Below are 17732 nucleotides of genomic sequence, written 5' to 3'. Positions count from 1 at the left end.
TAAGGTACTGGATTTTGGTCGCAAGATGGGAATGGTAGCTGTGAAAGGAATAGGAAAAGGGAAGGAAGTGGTGCCCTTGCATAGGTTCATTATGAATTGTGAGCTAGTCTCTGGACCAGTTGAAATGGGTGTGCGATCAGAATTCCCGAGAACTGACGCGGACGCCCTTCTGGGTAATGATTTCGCCGATGGTAGGGTTTGGTCAGCAATGAAGCTGACGAGACAGCCGGTGGAGGCCCCGCCCCAGATTCCAAGATCTATCCCGCATACGCGATCACTCGCAGCATGTCGAGAAAGGCAGCTGAGAACGAGAGCACTTTAAATCCAGCCAGTATCGAGTTGGCCGAGACGTTATTCCCAACCCTGTACCACGAGGGTTTAGAGGGTGGTAAAACTAAGAGTAGTAAAGTGAAAGAGAGTAAGAGAGAGGAGGTAGACCTGCCCTTAGCGAGGAGAAAAGTTCTAGAGGCACGAAATAAAGATGAGAAACAGACAGAGCTGTTAAAATGTCTAGGGTTGGACATGGATGATCTGTCTGGTTTGGCAGAACTGTTTGAAGAAGTGGAAAATTCTAACGGTGTTCCGGATGATGAAATGAGGGCAGTCCTAGATGAAAAGGGTACCCTTACCTTGAAGGAGTCTGCTGAGTTGGCAGATGAGGTTGTTTCAACCCATGGGGTTGAGTTTATTCCGGAAGGGAATTGCCCAGAGAGTAGCTGGGAGGAACAGGGGAATTTAGAATTTGGACCGGGTACGCATATTGAAAGCCTGGAAGAGGCAAATGTCTCGTTTCTGTGTGTCCAAGATGTGGATGCACGTGGTACTGAACCTAGTAATGGAGATCAGATAAAGTCTGAGGTATTTGATTCAGTTGAAAAGGAATGCAGTTCTTGTGGGTCAGATGGGCTTAGTTCAGTGAATAAAGGGTTAACCTTGATAATAGTGGGAAGTGAGAGTTCCCAGGTGTTTGTGCTCGAAGGTGTGTTTCAAGTTAATGAGGAGATCAAAGCTGGTGAGTTGAATATTATTATTGAAGGTAAAGGGAAATGTGTAGTTCCCATATTGAATGAAGAGAATTTAAAGGCTGTACTGATAACAGAAGCAGCAACCAAGCTACAGAGACAATGGCTTGGTACCACAAAGCCTGTGAATCAATTACAGGTTGAGTTGGAAGGTAAAGGAGCCCCACACGCTATTGTTATTCCAGAGTGTGGTGTGAAAAGGCAGAAATTGAAATGTTGTTTGAACAAAGAGTTTAAACTGAAAACTAATAGCCTGAAGGGTCCTGAAAAGGAAACTAGCAACTTGCGTAAAATTAAGGCATTGGGTGGAAATTCGGAAGATGGTCTAAGTTTGGAACACATTGTTGATAAAATAACTCCTATGAAAGGAGCGGGCGAAAGCCTATTTCACCAGGGTGCCCAAGATCACCACGAGGAAATTAACCGGAGAAGAGGCGAGGGTTAATGGGGACACCATTTTTAAATAGCAGAAGCCGGTTTTAAGGGATTTCGCCAAAGTATGTGAATAATAAAGACAACCCCCATGGAAGCTTGACTGTTAATTTTGATAGTAACATAAAGATTAGTATTTTGCATGAACTTTTGTAGTACACACATAAGCTAAGATCACAACTCTTTAGTTTTGTTTGCTGAAGGAAATAAATAAAAATAGGTGGTGTAACGTTCTCCTTCGGGTGTAACGGAACGCTGAATTCAACGTCGAGATAAACCACAGTCAATGAAACCAGTTTGCAGTAAGATTAACCATTTACTGTTCACTCTTCATATTAACATATGGTGAAAAAGCGTTGCTCTCACTGTGATTTCTAATGCCTGCAAAACAACTTCTGCTCAGGTGTGCCTCGTGGTGAGCCCCCACCCTCGCGTTAATTTCAAACCGGTACTTTCCCACAAGAAGCGGCGAAACCGGATGTGACGTCAGCGCATGCCGATATATTTTACATGCAATGAATATACTTTAAACACTTCTAATTCTAACTAGAAAACACTATCGAATGAATTACGAAGCGAAAATACTATAAACTAAATAACTGTCGTAAAGACAGCACACTCCCCGCTTGACCTTCGTAAGGTCATAATGAACAGAGTACAAAACTTAGTCTCTTAATCAGTCATTGGGTAGAAGTAGAATAACTTCTGTAACTGGCCTTTGGTAAATTTTCACATCGCCTTGGTCGGTAGTCTTCAATTCGATCTTCCTGACATGTCCATCCCCGCGAGGGAATCTGGCAGTGATTCTGGCCATTGGCCAGCGGTTGCGGGCGATTTGCTTGTCCCTGAGCAGGACTAAGTCTCCAACTTGAAGATTCCTGCGGGGTTCTGTCCACTTTTGTCTCTGTTGCAACAAAGGTAGATATTCCTGTCTCCAGCGAGACCAGAACTGATTTGCCAGAGCCTGTAAGTTTGGTGTCGAGAAGTATTGGTTGTCAGCTCTTTCATTCTTGACTTCATCACGGAGTCGCGAGGGTAAATTGTCTTCCTCGTATGGATGTGATGCAATCGTGACTCTCTGAGGTTCCTCGTAGCTGGGGAAGTTATCGAATACGTATGGAGAGGGGAGACGAGCCTGCCAGTCTGTTTGATATTGTACGTAGTCGCTTGTGCGTTCCAATCTGGTCCTTTCTAAAGTAGATCTTACTTCGGTCAGATCATGCGTCCCTTCAGCTTCTTCTATGTACTCTGCTTCCGCCTTGGCAGCTTCTTCTTCTCTTTCTAGCTGCAGCACTTGCAACTCTGTCGATATTTTTGCCATTTCCTTCTGGATTTCGGCTTCTCCGGCAGCCTTTTCCTTCCGGATTTCGGCTTCTCTGGCGGCCCTTTCCTTCTGGATTTCGGCTTCTCTGGCGGCCCTTTCCTTCTGGATTTCGGCTTCTCCGGCAGCCTTTTCCTTCCGGATTTCGGCTTCTCCGGCAGCCTTTTCCTTCCGGATTTCGGCTTCTCTGGCGGCCGCTTCACTTTGTCTGGCGGCCCTTTCCTTCTGGATTTTGGCTTCTCTGGCAGCCTTTTACTTCTGGATTTCGGCTTCTCTGGTGGCCTGTTCCATTTTCAAAACTGCTTCTTGTCTGGCGTAACGCAGTCGCATCCTGGTGGCTTCTGCCTTGGCTCTTGCCTGGGTGGACTTACTTGATGCCGCTCTACTGTCCTTGTCGCTGGGCGCCATCGACTTGATGCTGGATCGAGCTGACATTGCAGCACTTGAAACACCTGATAATGCCGCTTTTTCACTGTAACGTTCTCCTTCGGGTGTAACGGAACGCCGAATTCAACGTCGAGATAAACCACAGTCAATGAAACCAGTTTGAAGTAAGATTAACCATTTACTGTTCACTCTTCACATTAACATATGGTGAAAAGGCGTTGCTCTCACTGTGATTTCGAATGCCTGCAAAACAACTTCTGCTCAGGTGTGCCTTGTGGTGAGCACCCACCCTCGCGTTAATTTCAAACCGGTACTCTCCCACAAGTCGCGGCGAAACCGGATGTGACGTCATCGCATGCCGATATATTTTACATGCTATGAATATATATTAAACACTTCTAATTCTAACTAGAAAATACTATCGAATGAATTACTAGCGAAAATACTATAAACTAAATATAGACAGCACAGGTGGTTATTAAATTGAAGTCTGATGCTACAAGACTTTAGTAAGTTATAAGACTTTGAGTTATTAAAGGAAGTGAAAATGTAATCGTTAACAGTTTAGATGCCGAATTGAATGTATAACCTTATTACTCTGTAATGCAAAAAAAAGCTTTGTTAGATTCTAAAATCCTGTAAGACTCTGTATTACTAAAACGGTTTGAAACAAGAGGGTGTTACGCCTGTGCCCCAACTCTGAGCAGCAGAAGTGTACAAAGTAGCCCCCTCCTTTTTGAGAATCGCAGGATCGCTATTAATTCATGTCAGGAGACCCAGGATATGAGAGAAAGACACGCAGAATCCACATGGGGTTTGGAATGTCCTGGCCCCGGGAAACGGCCATTGTCTCTTGGAGACCTAACTGTGTATTCAGTACCGTACTATTTATTTGAAGCCCTCAGGGAATAAGCCGAGGGGGCTGGCTGAGGGATTGCATCATCCCAACCTGATTGACATCTGAGACCCCGTGAGTAAGGATAAAAGAGGGTCTGGGGAACAACCCCTTTAGACGCACCAGGAGAAACGATAAAAATCCCGTGACAGCGTTTAATAGTGACAGCCGGTGGTGACTCGTGTGTGTGTGTGTGTGTCCATCCTTGCCCGGATGACGAGTTTTCCACGGAACGGCTTAGCTAAAGGACCGACTTCAAAAACGGAACTCTCGAAGGATCGACATCATAAAAAGGAAAGCCGGCAAGTTTAAAACATCTCTCTCTCTCTCCTGACTCCAACAAAAGGCTGCAGCCTGCATGAATTTGAATAAGTTTTACATTTGTATCGGACAATACATTATCCCCTACACAACAATAGAGTTATTTCTTATTGATTATTATTATACCCGCGCTTTTAGATTTAGTATTGATGACGTATATTATCTGTATGTTTGCATTGATATTATTTTTCTGTATTTTTATCAATAAATACTGTTAAAAATGGTACCATCAGACTTCAACGGACCTCTATCTTTGCTGGTAAGTGACCCTGTTACGGGGTACGTAACAATTTACACACATATATACACATAACAGTGTTAACTTTTGTTTATCTTGCTTAAATTCCTTTATTATAAGTAGATACTAATAAAGATAGTGGTTTTAACATCAAAACTAGACTCCAGGAGTAGTCTATTGCTGCTGGTTCATTTCTAAAGCTTTAGATTCTAAATTTTTGTTCATAACAAAATTGGGGCCTGCATCTGGGATATGAACAAATTTGAGGGCGTGTTGATTAATTCATTATTGATTTCATTGGGGAAATCCCTTTTGATTTATTTGTGCGTGCAAAAACAGCAGCAATGGATGTTGATAAATGTCTGGAAGCACCAACTTCTGAGGCATTAGAGGACACCAGAAGGATCGTGTTGTTGTGTATTGTGAAAAGGTTTAAACTTGCTAAGGTGAAATTGACAATGAGAAAGGCACAGATGCAGAGGATTATAGCTGAACATTATGTATCTGAGGTGTGTTTAAAGTGGAGGAGTTGGAGGTGTTTCCTGAAAGTAAACCGAGTGAACTTGAGCTCCAATACAACTTAGAAAAGTTAAAGATGGAGGCTGCGGAAAGGCAGAGGCAGTTTGAGGCTAGAGAGGCAGAAAAACAGGGAGGAAGCATAAAGACAGAGGGTGTTCGGCTGGAGAAGATAGACAGATTACAGCAAAGGGGTCTGGTGTTAGACTCTGGTGATAAGTTTGAGCACAGTCGGGAAGTTAAATTGGTACCTCCACTTGACGAGGCAGAGGTTGATAAATACTTTCAGCATTTTGAGAAGGTTGCTCATAGTTTAAAGTGGCCAGAAAAGGGTTGGCCTATTCTCTTACAATGTGTAATTAAGGGGAAGGCTCAGCAAGCATATTCTGCCTTGACAGTTGATGAAGCAGCTGATTATGACCTAGTGAAACAGGCTGTGCTCAAAGCTTATGAGTTGGCCCCAGAATCATACAGGCAAAAATTTAGAAATTCAAGGAAATCTGTGAACCAGACTTATATGGAATTTTCTTGTGAGAAGTTTGTGTTTTGGCTGGTGCACATATAAAAATATAAATGATGATTTTAACCGCTTGAAAGAGTTGGTTGTAATTGAAGAATTCAAAAGGTGTGTCCCTGATGACATAAAGACATACGTAGATGAAAAGGATGCTGCTACATTGCAGGAGTCTGCTAGATTAGCAGATGAGTTTGTTTTAACTTATAATGTTAAATTTACCCAGAATAAGAGTTTCCAAAAGAGTAGCAGGGATCACCAGGGTAAACCAGAAATTAAAACTGGGACTAGTGACACGAGTAAGGATGAAGGGAAGCAGCTGAAGGAGAAATATTCTGGTCTTACTTGTTACTATTGTAAGAAGCTGCTCATATGATGGCTAACTGTTCTATCCTGAATAAGAAAAAGAAAAAAGGAGGCAGTCCCAAATGCCTATGTTCAATATGTTGAAGCACCTATAAACCGACAGGCTTCTGAACATTCTGTTGAAGGTCAGTTAAGAACTGAGAGGTCTGACCGAGTTAAGAACGGATTCGATCATTTTATGTCAGATGGGTTTGTATCTGAAGTAAAGGGACGGTCAACCCCTGTACCAGTGAAAATTCTTTGAGATACTGGGGCTTCTCAGTCACTTACATTAGACAGTGTTCTAACGTTTGGTGATGAGACTAACACTGGTGAGGTAAATCGTATTAAAGGCATTGGGAGCAGCATTTTATTAAAGGCATTGGGGCTTCTGTGCCATTGCACAAGGTAACTTTACAGTCACGGTTGGTTTCCAGATTGGATTATGCTCCAGTTTACCGGTGGAAGATGTTACTTTGCTGTTAGGGAATGACCTGGCAGATGATAAAGTTGTTCCTGCAGTGCAGTTGACAACTAAGCCAACCACTGATGACCGACAGATGGATTTTAACATTTATTCTTCCTGTGTAGTAACTCCCAAGTATGGCTAAAAAGTCTGCCAACGCAGACGGTTCTGTGCAGCATGATTCTGATACCCATGATAGTCAAAATCGGGATTCAGGTAATGCTGACCTGTCGGACTTTTCTGCCTTCAGTGTTTCAACAGGATTCAGGTAGTAAGTCTGATGAGAAAGACTTATCCCTGTCTAGAAAGGAGTTTATAGCAGAATAGAACCGAGACCCTGAGATTGAAGTTTTAAAAGAAACCGCTCTCTCAGATGATGATAATAAGAAAATGCAAGTAGGGTATTATCTCAAGGATGGACTGTTAATCAGGAAGTGGTGCCACCTGCTATACCTGTGAGTGAGGAATGGGCAATTGTTCACCAAGTTGTAGTTCCTAAAGTCCATAGGATAAAAATGTTAACTTTGGCCCACAGTATGCCCTTAGGTGGCCATTTTGGAGTGAATAAAACTGTAAACAGGATTATGAAGGAATTTTACGGCCTAATTTGAGGAAAGATGTTATGACCTTTTGCAGAACCTATCATACTTGTCAAGTTGTGGATAAGCCTAATCAGGTCACACCAATGACCCCACTCCAGCCTATACCTGCATTCGGTGAACCCTTTTCCAGTTATAGTGGATTGTGTTGGCCCATTGCCAAAGACTAAAGCTGGCCATCAGTATTTGCTCACTATTATGAGTACCTCATCCAGATTCCCAGAGGCACTACCTCTCAGGAATATTAAAGCTCAAACTGTGACGAAGGCTCTTGCCAAGTTTTTTTTTTACTCTGTTTGGTTTGCCTAAAGCAATCCAGTCTGATCAAGGAAGTAATTTTACATCTGGTTTATTCCAGCAGGTGGTTTATGAACTGGGAGCTAAAGGGATTACATCATCTGTGTACCATCCGGAATCACAATGGGCTTTAGATAGATTTCATTCCACCCTCAAAACAATGAATAGTACATACTTTGTTGAAAATGGAAAATAATGAGATGAAGGAATATAATTGCTTTTGTTCACAGTGAGAGAGTCAGTACAGGAATTAATGGGCTTTAGTCCATTTGAACTTGTACTTGGTCAGAGAGTGAGGGACCTTTGACCTTGTTAAAGGAACAGTGGATTGATGGGATGTACATGTTAATTTGTTAGACTATGTTTTGAAGTTCAAAAACAAACTACACCAGTCCTGTAGCCTAGCAAGACAAAACGTATAGATTTCTCAAAGCAAAATGAAGTTTTGGTTTCATAAACAGGCTTGTGAAAGAAACTACCAGGTGGGGGGGGGGGGGGCGGGTAAGGTGCTTGCTTTATTCCCAACGTGGATGAATCCACTTAAGGCGAAACTCAATGGACCGTATGAAATAGTCTCTCAAGTTAATGACGTGAATTATGTTATTGAGACACCCGACCGATGCAAACCAACACAGGTGGTACACATAAATATGATACAGACTTATTTTGACAAGCAGACACCATCTGTGGGTGTTGTTATCAAAACATATGAATCTGGCAACCCTGACAATGAAACAATTGACCCATCTGAGACATTTCACACGCCAAACGTGGTCCCAGTTAGGCTAATGAACTCGGTTGTTCAAGAAAGCATTGATAACAAGTTGGCTCATCTGCAGCCAAAACAACAACAACAGCTGAAGAAATTAATTCTGAAGTTTAAAGGTTTATTTCCCAATGTTCCCAAGCAAACCACGGTCGCAGTACACGACGTAGATTTCGGTCCAGCCAAACTGATTAAACAACACCCATATTGCACAAAGGTAGAAAAGTGTAAATTGGCTGAGCAAGAAATTGAATATATGCTGAACAATGGTATTATTAGGCCTGTGATTATGGACTGTGCCTCTAAGAACCATGTCTGTAAAAGAGAGAGAGAGAGACGAGAACAAGCAGCTTGTTACAGAGACAGATAGAGCGGAGGGCCTGCATGATGGACAGCTGGTGTTCAGCACAATGGTATTTAAAGGAGTGTTGCTGTTTGTTTCATAGGACACGCAGACACACAACGGCTAGTGGGAAGAGTTGTCACTGATGTTTTAAATGCCCACGGGGGGGTGGGGTGGGGTTGAGGATAAGTTAGGAGGAATCAGTCTGTGACTATTAGTGCATGTAAGAGCAACCCTGTGAAATCTGCTAGAAACCCTTGCCTGGGTTGGTAGATTGTTACTTGAAGACGGTGCTCTTAAGTTGGTCATGTTTGGCTAACTTGGAAGATTTGGAGGACATTGGAAGAGGGTCGACAACACCTGTTTGGATGCAAAATCTCTCACTCACTTCAATCCCGTGAACTGAATATCCTTACCACACCAGCGTAAGACTGCATCATTTACCAGCTAAGTTTGTGAAATATATCTTTACACCTATATATGCATAACACTGCTAGATTTTGCACTGATTATGGAAAGGTAAATACAGTAACAAAAACAGATGCATATCCTATCCCTAGGTTGGATGATTACATTGATAAGGCTGGAAAGGCTAAATTTCTTACAAAGATTGATCTGTTGAAAGGGTATCGGTGTGTTCCATTGACCGACAGAGGTAGAGAAATTTCCGTGTTTGTGACACGTTCTGGGTTGTACGAATACAATGTTTTGCCGTTTGGAATGAAAAATGCTCTAGGAACATTCCAGAGAATGATTGATTCTGTAATTCGAGGGTTGGAACACACAGATACTTGTACTAATGACGTTGTCACAGGGAGAGACACTTGGAATGACCGTATCTCTGCAGTAGAAAAGCTGTTTGACAGGCTTTCCCAGGCCAACCTTACAGTTAACTCACCTAAGAGTGAATATGGCTATGCCATTGTGACCTATCTTGGCAATGTTGTAGGTCAAAGCAAATTGGTTCCTGTTCAGGCAAAAGTCCAGGCAATTTTCTGAAGTTTCTATTCCAACTGGTAACAAGGCTCTTGGAAGTTTTCTGGGAATGGTTGGATATTATTGTAAGTTCCGTAAGAACTTTGCTGGTATCGCTCTTCCGCTGACTGATCTCCTGAAGAAGGGTGGCAAGTTTGTTTGGACCAAGTCTTGTCAGGAGATTGATTGAAAATTATTATTTGAGATTAGGCCAATCAATGTAGTGTCGTCAACAAGTTTAATTTGCAGATTGGAGCTGTGAGTGGCGACACTAGTCGTGGGTGCACAGAGAGTAAAGAAGGGGGCCAGGGAGACAACCCTGTGGGGTATGTGTGCTGAGGGTCAGAGAGACAGAAGTGAGGGAGGCCACTCTTAGCACCTGCCGGCGATCTGACAGGAAGACCAGGATCCAGCTGCACAAGGCAGGCTGTGGTCTCTGAGCTTCTTGTCGACACTTCACGCCTTGGTATGGCTACTGCTCTGCCCTTTACTGCAAGGAACTGTAGAGAACTTTGGAGAGCCGAGAACATCAGAGAAACAAGCCTCCCCTCCATTGACTCTTCCTACACTCCCCCTACCTCAGAAAAGCAGGATATGAACTCAAAGTTCCTCACAACCTGGACATTCTTGCTGCAAACCTGCTCTCCCTTCAAGGAAGCTATACAAAAGCCTTAAAGTGCGTAACACCAGGCTCAAGGTCGGCTTCCTGTCTGTGGCTATAAGCCAAATGAATGATAAAATGGACTCGACGTGACACTGCACCATATGTCTATCTGCACTGCACTTTCTCTGCAGCCATAATGCTTTGTTACAGTTATTGTCTTGTCGTATATCAACTCAATGTACTGTCATAATGTATTGATCTGTGTGGATGGTACGTCAGGCAAGATTTTCACTGTAGCTCAGTACGTGATGATAATAAACAATATCCCCATTTTAATTGTGTGGAAACATTAGACAGAGTGAGCTTCTGCTTTGGAACCACAGAAGGAAACTTAACAGTTGCCTTTTCTGAGGAATGCAAATAAATAAAAAAGGCTTCAACCTCGCATTACGATCTGCGGTAACTGGGATCGTGACGGGTGGAGGGTCTCCCATATCAATATCAGAATCAGGTTTAATAGCACCGGCATATGTCATGAAATTTGTTGCCTCTGCGGCAGCAGTAGACCCTGATTCATATTAAATAGATAAATTATATATGTAGTACAAAGAATGTAATAAACTTTTAATTGTGTGGAACTATTTGACTGACTGGGTTGTTGCTTTGTAAATTCTGCAGTGAAGCTTAGCTGAACTGTACACATTTATGAGAAGCTCAGATAAATCAAAAGGCGAAATTCTCACATAAATGGGTCACATATCCAGAAACATCGGCTGCACTTCAGCAGGTGAAACAGTGGGATGAAACATGCTGAACGTATTGCAGGAAGAGAACATTGTCCACCCACAACGAGAGGAAGCGACAGATCCGGATCTCACTGCCTTGGCTGAATGGGTGAAAGATGAAGCTACACGTACATGTAGAGCAGTGACCCGCTGATGCTGCAGATCTGCAGAGAAACGTGAACAGGAAACGGGATCAGGTGACGGGTGGAGGGTGTCCCACCTGAACCAGTGTCTCCGCTCCTCACCCTCACATACTGCCCGCCCCATCCGCCGCATTTCCCACATTATTTAATATTTACATCAGAAACATCCCATTCCCTCCACCGCTATGGTCACGAAGTCATGGGCTCGATTGACATCACGGTACAACACACAAATCAGACCCAAACAGGAAGTGCGCAGGTTTCATTTAAATCAGTCTATTCACATTCCTCCAGCCTCACTGGACAGGAACACTGAGACATCAAGTGAGAAACAGCAGGAGGAGGCCATTCAGCCCCTCTAATCATCAACAAGATGGCGGCTGCTCTGCCATCTCAGCCACATGTTTCTGCCCGATCCTCATTTCCTCGATCCCTTCGATCCCCACACATCTGCCGGACTCTGTTTTATGTGAGGACGATCACTGAGTCTTCACCGCCCTCTGAGGTGGGAATTTACAGACATTTACCACCCTCAAAGTGGAGACATTCCCCCTCCGCTCAGTCTGGGACAGTCCATCCCCTTTTTCAATGACTGGGATCCCTGGTTCAACTGGTTATGATGTTGTGCATTTCAAAGTGTTCACCTCAGTCCTGGATTCTCTAAGTGAAAGGATTATCACATTTAGTCTTTCTCCATATGATGACCCACCACTCCAGGGATCAGTCTGGTGAATCTTCATTGCACTCTCTATAACAAATACGCTCTAACCTCTTTGTTAATCCTCTGTGGAATTAATTACCATCTTCTGCAGCCCCGTGTTACACCAAACACTCACCTCCCCCCCGTCACTGTTTCCACCTTCCCACCTCCCCCCTCACCTGGATCCACCTCTCACTCCCCAGCTCATGCCCCATCCCCAACCCTCACCTCTTTTCTCTGACCATTTCCCGTCCACTCTCAGTCCAGAGGGAGGGTCCCGGCCCGAAATGTCGACCGTGCTTCTCCATATAGATGCTGTCTGGCCTGCTGTGTCCCACCAGCATTTTGTGTGTATTATCTGCAGACTTGGCCTCTCCGTTGTCCCTCCCGCCTCCGATCACAGGATGCGCTGTAGGGACCTCCGGCCACTGGCGACGATGTGTAGACCTCCGGCCACCGGTGGTGCTGCGGAAAACCTCTCGTTAAACGCATGCGCAGTGCCGACTCCGGCTGTTGCGAGTTCTCCGACTAGAGCGGGGGTGAATGGGGTCTGACCTCGGCGGATTTCTGTACATTGGGGGCCACTTGCTTTGGGAAAGGGCCGGACCCGAGCTCTGCCGGACGGCTGCAGCAGGGGTGCAATGCCAATCTTTTAGCTGTACGAGCGGTGATTGATTAGTTTGTGGCCTCTGTTAGAACGGCTAAAGTTATACAGCTCATGGTACATGCACTTGCTGTTTAACTCTTCGAGTGATTATACAGAAAGTTTGAAGTCAGTAACTTTTGTTGTATTTCTGTTTCAGATAATGGAAAATTGCTAGTTTTTCTGAAATCGACCTTCCGCCTGGGCCACGAATTTATCAATCACCCCTTGTATGTCACACCTAATTTGTGTACCTGCTCCTTTCATGTACTGGGTAACTTCCTTGCACCATTCATGTGATCAGCACGTACACAAATTGGGCTTTTTATAATATCAAACTCTAAACAAAGAAATATATATGAATTCCAGAGCTCCACAGAAATACGGTGATAGTTAAGACATTAACAAGATTATAGCCAATCACTGCATTTCAGTATATAACTGGTACAATAAAACAAATAACACTTAATTTAATAATATGACAAAGTATTGCACAGTTGCATTCACTAATAATCATAAAATATAATTACCAAGCAAGTGGAGTAACGTCGTTTGCTTAGAAGCCATAGGGTTATAAGTGAGAAAAAATTACTTTTGTATTAGCGAGTAATCCACGGACCACCACAGTCACGGCTCCAGGATTTCACCAAAAACTATCGAACATCTTATCTTAATGTTATTAGTGGCATTCCCCACACCCCCATCCACCAACCCCTGTCCCCAACCCCCACTTCTGTAAAATGCCCTCTATTTAATATGCGGCCGCTGTTAAATTCCCCGCTTGTTTAATTTGACTTTTTTTTACAGAGGTGCTGGAGTGGTGCTCCGGTGAGCTCCGGCAGCACTGCACCCCTGTTTCGATCCAAGTAACATGGCCCCGGGGATCAAGCTGCCCGGGTTTATGAGGTGTTGAGCGAGTATTTCTGGTCTGGGATCTAGTGTTTTTTACAGATGTGCTGGAGTGGTGCTCCGGTGAGGTCCGGAGGTGCTCTGCACCCCTGTTTAGATCCAAGTAACATGGCCCCGGGGATCAAGCTGCCCGGGTTTATGAGGTGTTGAGCGAGTATTTCTGGTCTGGGATCTAGTGTTTTTTGACAGAGGTGCTGGAGTGGCGCTCCGGTGAGCTCCGGAGGTGCTCTGCACCCCTGTTTAGATCCAAGTAAAATGGACCCGGGGATCAAGCTGCCCGGTTTATGAGGTGTTGAGCGAGTGTTTCTGGTCTGGGATCTAGTGTTTTTTACAGATGTGCTGGAGTGTTGCTCCGGTGAGGTCCGGAGGTGCACTGCACCCCTGTTTAGATCCAAGTAAACTGGACCCGGGGATCAAGCTGCCCCGGTTTATGAGGTGTTGAGCGAGTGTTTCTGGTCTGGGATCTAGTGTTTTTTTTTCTGGAGTTTCTTTGGACGCAATGCAGCTAATCTGAGGAGAAAATGAGTTTGTATTCCATCCCTCACAAGGACAGGCTGTGAGTAAATGGGCTGTTCTGTGTTTGAACAACTGGAAATAGATCTGGGGGGGGGGTTCAGTGTTTGAACTGTGTTTGCAAATTCCTCCTTGCTGTCACCTGTCTGTCAGACAGTGGAAATCAAACAGACACTCAGGTTACTGGAGATCTGCACAAAAATGATAAATTTTGAATCCATTCTGACAAATGATTGTGAACCTGAATCTTTAAATTTGTTGCTATCCCCACAGCAGTTCCTTACTTTTGAGGGATTTTGGTGAATCCAGTTTCTTTTTATTGCTTTCACTCTGGAATGGTTTAAATCTCCTGATTGTCTGTTATGATTGGGATTGTGTTCAGTGCAGTTGTTGCTAACAAGGTACACGTGAATAATCTCAGGGATGATGGGCTTTATGTATGAGGAGCATTTGATGGTTCTGGACCTGTGCTCAATGGAGTTCAGAGGGACGGTGGGAGTTGCGGAGGGATGTGTGGTTAAGTAAACCTACCGAATGCTGGAAAGCCTGGATACAGTGGACATGGAAAGGATGTTTCCATTAGACAGAGAGTCTGTGATCTGACAGCACAGGCTCAGAATAAAGATACTTCCCTTCAAAACTGTGATGAGAAAAACAATTTCAGCCAAAAGATGACTGATCTGTGGAATTTGTTGTCATAGAGGTTGGTTGAGGCTGCTATTTGGGTATATTTATGACAGAGATTAATATATTGATGATTGCTAAGTAGGTTCAGGGTTACAGAAGGAAGGCAGGAATATGGTGTTGGAATAAATCTCCGCCATGGTTGAGTGGTGGAGCAGACTCGATAGATCGAATCATCTAATTCTGTCCCGACATCTCATATCTTACCATGACTGAACAATGACTCCTTCCTATCCCATATCAGGTTCGGTGACGTGTCAGGGACAATTACAGATTTGTTCACTGAGACCGTTATATTTGTCTTCAATGTTTAGATTTCAGCAAGCAGAAATATTTTGTTCTCATTTGTATTGTTAACATGCTTCATTATCGTTCGTGTTAAAGTTAGACCTGCGGTGAGAGATTTATTGGAAGAAATACCCACAACTGGAAGCAAACCACGAATGAAGATGAGGGAGCAGCAGCAAGCGAACCAGCACGAGGACTGAGAGCACCGACTAGAGAGAAACCCTTTTGACTCAGGGTTTCCATTGATTCAGTCGGGAACAAGTCTGGTGAGTCTCATTTACTCAAACACTGGTCCTTTAGACGTCACAAGCCGTATATTCCGGAGTATAAGCCGACCCCCATTTTCAAGGTTAAAAAAGGGACTTTTTCATGTTACCTTTGTATAAGCTGTCCCCTTTTATAAAGGTTTTTGATTTAACCAGAAACAATGCCTGTACTCAGCTTTGCAGGATCCGGAACCTGAAATTTTTGTGAACCGGTACCTGCTAAGAAAACAGGCTTACACAGTGAAGAGCGTTATCAGCAAATTCTTAATAAATAAATCAGGGAGGAAACTTTTGGATTAGGTCACCAATGGTGAAGAAGCCTCTGAAATATTACCCCCACAAAACCATTTTGCACCGATCGTAATCTCGTTAAAACATAACACGGGGTGGCGGGATCAGTACATGTATTCAGTATTGAGTTTGCGACCGCCATGTACAAAAGATTAAAACGAGTGCGATATGGTGCTGGCTTCAAGCTGAAGGTTGTTGATTTTGCCAAAGGAACAAATAATTCTGCAGCTGCTAAGAAGTTTAGTGTAAACGAGAGAGAGTGAGAGAGTGGAGAAAGGCAGAGGACACGCTGAGGGAAATGCCAAAGATGAAATGTGCAAACCACGGGAAAACACGCCAGTGGCCAGAACTGGAAGAAAATGTCTTAGAGTGGGTGAATCACCAGCGATCATCCGGATACATTGTTACCAGAGAAATGATACGAGTTCAATGGGACGAAAAACACCATGAGGTCAGTGAAAATTTCAAAGCTACGCGAATTTGGTGCACCCGATTTATGAATAGACTCGATCTTGAGACAAAAAACAAAGATTACTCAGAAAATTCCTGCGAGGTGTTGTTGTTTACGTTCAAAATCGCTGCTGGATGGACAAAGTGGGTTAAAGAGGTGTGGCGTTGACATTCGGAAGGTTTTGGGAAGGAAAAGTCGCTACTTGTCTGGGACGTGTTCAAAGCGCACTTGTCAGGTGAGACAAAAGCAGCACTGAAAGCTGAAAACACAGAGATTGCAGTCATCCCCAGTGGTTTGATCTCCGTGCGCCAGCCACTAGATGTGATTTTAAACAAACCAAAGAATTCATGCATTGAGAGTGGAATGAATTTGACTCAAAAACAACCAATAAATCCGACCTGTCTTCCTTGTATTCGTTTTTCCAAAGTTGGCACCCTCTGTAACAGCCGACCTCCTAATTTTAGGACCAAAATTTGGGGCCTAATTCTCGGCTTATACACTGGAATTTATGGTATCTGTACAAAATAAAGTAGGGAATAGTTGAGGTGAGAATGAATGTATCAGTTAAGTCTCTCAGACCCAGTTGCAATAATGTACTGTCAGTGTCCGAGCTCTTTTAAGTCACTCACATTCCCTCAGTGTTTGCTCATTTGAAGAACTTGTATCTTCTGAAGTAGCTTTTGGTCGGTTCTGAGTGTGGAGAGGGAAAGAGGGGTGTTTATATTTACTATCTTGCAAAAAGAAGTAGTTGTTTACAATTACTTGATGCAGACTCACTGCCCATACCCTGTACATTCTCAACCAGATTATTGACATAGATGACAAGTAGCAATGGGTGTCACCCTGGGGAGCTCCAGGAGGCACGGGCCTTGACTCCAATAAACAGCCTCCCATCATCACCAACACACACAAAATGCTGGTGGAACACAGCACAGCAGGCCAGACAGCATCTATAAGGAGAAACACTGTCGACCACTGGTGCTTCCCCCCTCCCCCTTTCTTTCTCCCTCGGCCTCCCGTCCCATGATCCTCTCCCTTCTCCAGCTCTGTATCACTTTCGCCAATAATGTTTCCAGCTCTTAGCTTTATCCCACCCCCTCTGGTCTACTCCTATCATTTCGCATTCTCCCTACTACTTTCAAATCTCTTAGTATCTTTCCTTTCAGTTAGTCCTGACGAAGGGTCTCGGCCCAAAACGTCGACAGTGCTTCCCCTTATAGATGCTGCCTGACCTGCTGTGTTCCACCAGCATATTGTGTGTGTTGTTTGAATTTCCAGCAACTGCAGATTTCCTTGTGTTTGCTCCCATCATCACCATCTGCTTCCTACCATCGAGCTGTTCCCAGACTCTGGGCTCTGTGACAAACACAATGGTAGCAGCAAAATTAGACAGTGATTAATATAAAGAGAGATTTGTTGTTTCCTGAAAGTTGTCTGATGCAATGGACCAGATCCGTCCTTGCTTACAACTAAATCTGCCCTAGAACGCATCCTCCCGGGTCACACTGTGTCCGATAACCCACGTCCCCAACCTCCCTCACCCCGTCAGTAGCCCCACAACATTCCCACCATTTACCCCACACCCATCCATGTAGACAGATCCTCGTCACCGACATCCACTCTCACAACTTGGGGAACCACAACGAACTGATCCTACATTCCCGGCCCAGACGGTGCAGCCGCCTGGCTCGGTCCAGGCCCTTTCCCACTGCAACCGCCCTTCGATTTACACAAACCCGAGATCAGCTCCTTCCTCATCGCCGCCCAACCAGGCTCAGAGCTCGTTAAGAAGCCTCATGTGGCACTTTGTCAAAGGTCTGAAAATCCACGTACACAATATCTACCAATTCTCCTTTGGCCACCCTGCTTATTATTTCTCAAAGCATTCCACCAAATTTATCAGGCAACCCTTCATTGCCTATTCCAATGGGGGTGATCCTGAGGCTGAGCCAGGATCCTCAAGTGTGGCACAAAGTCGGCCAAGTAGCAACAACCACTCCAACTCTCGTCCCCCTTCG

General features: G+C 44.2%; 1 long non-coding RNA gene across 1 annotated transcript; it reads right to left on the bottom strand.

The window, feature by feature from the left end:
- Positions 1–7867: 7867 nt before the first annotated feature.
- On the bottom strand, positions 7868–16432 carry LOC132389977 (uncharacterized). The gene is made up of 4 exons (XR_009510742.1): positions 16113–16432; positions 12567–12652; positions 11898–12134; positions 7868–10990 (listed from the first exon to the last, which is right to left on the bottom strand). It is a non-coding gene; the product is annotated as an uncharacterized LOC132389977 (long non-coding RNA).
- Between the last annotated feature and the right edge of the window lie 1300 nt (positions 16433–17732).

This window comes from Hypanus sabinus, unplaced genomic scaffold, assembly GCF_030144855.1.
Source record: "Hypanus sabinus isolate sHypSab1 unplaced genomic scaffold, sHypSab1.hap1 scaffold_726, whole genome shotgun sequence".
In the NCBI taxonomy this organism is placed as follows: domain Eukaryota; kingdom Metazoa; phylum Chordata; class Chondrichthyes; order Myliobatiformes; family Dasyatidae; genus Hypanus; species Hypanus sabinus.
This window is presented reverse-complemented; position numbering and strand designations above follow the sequence as displayed.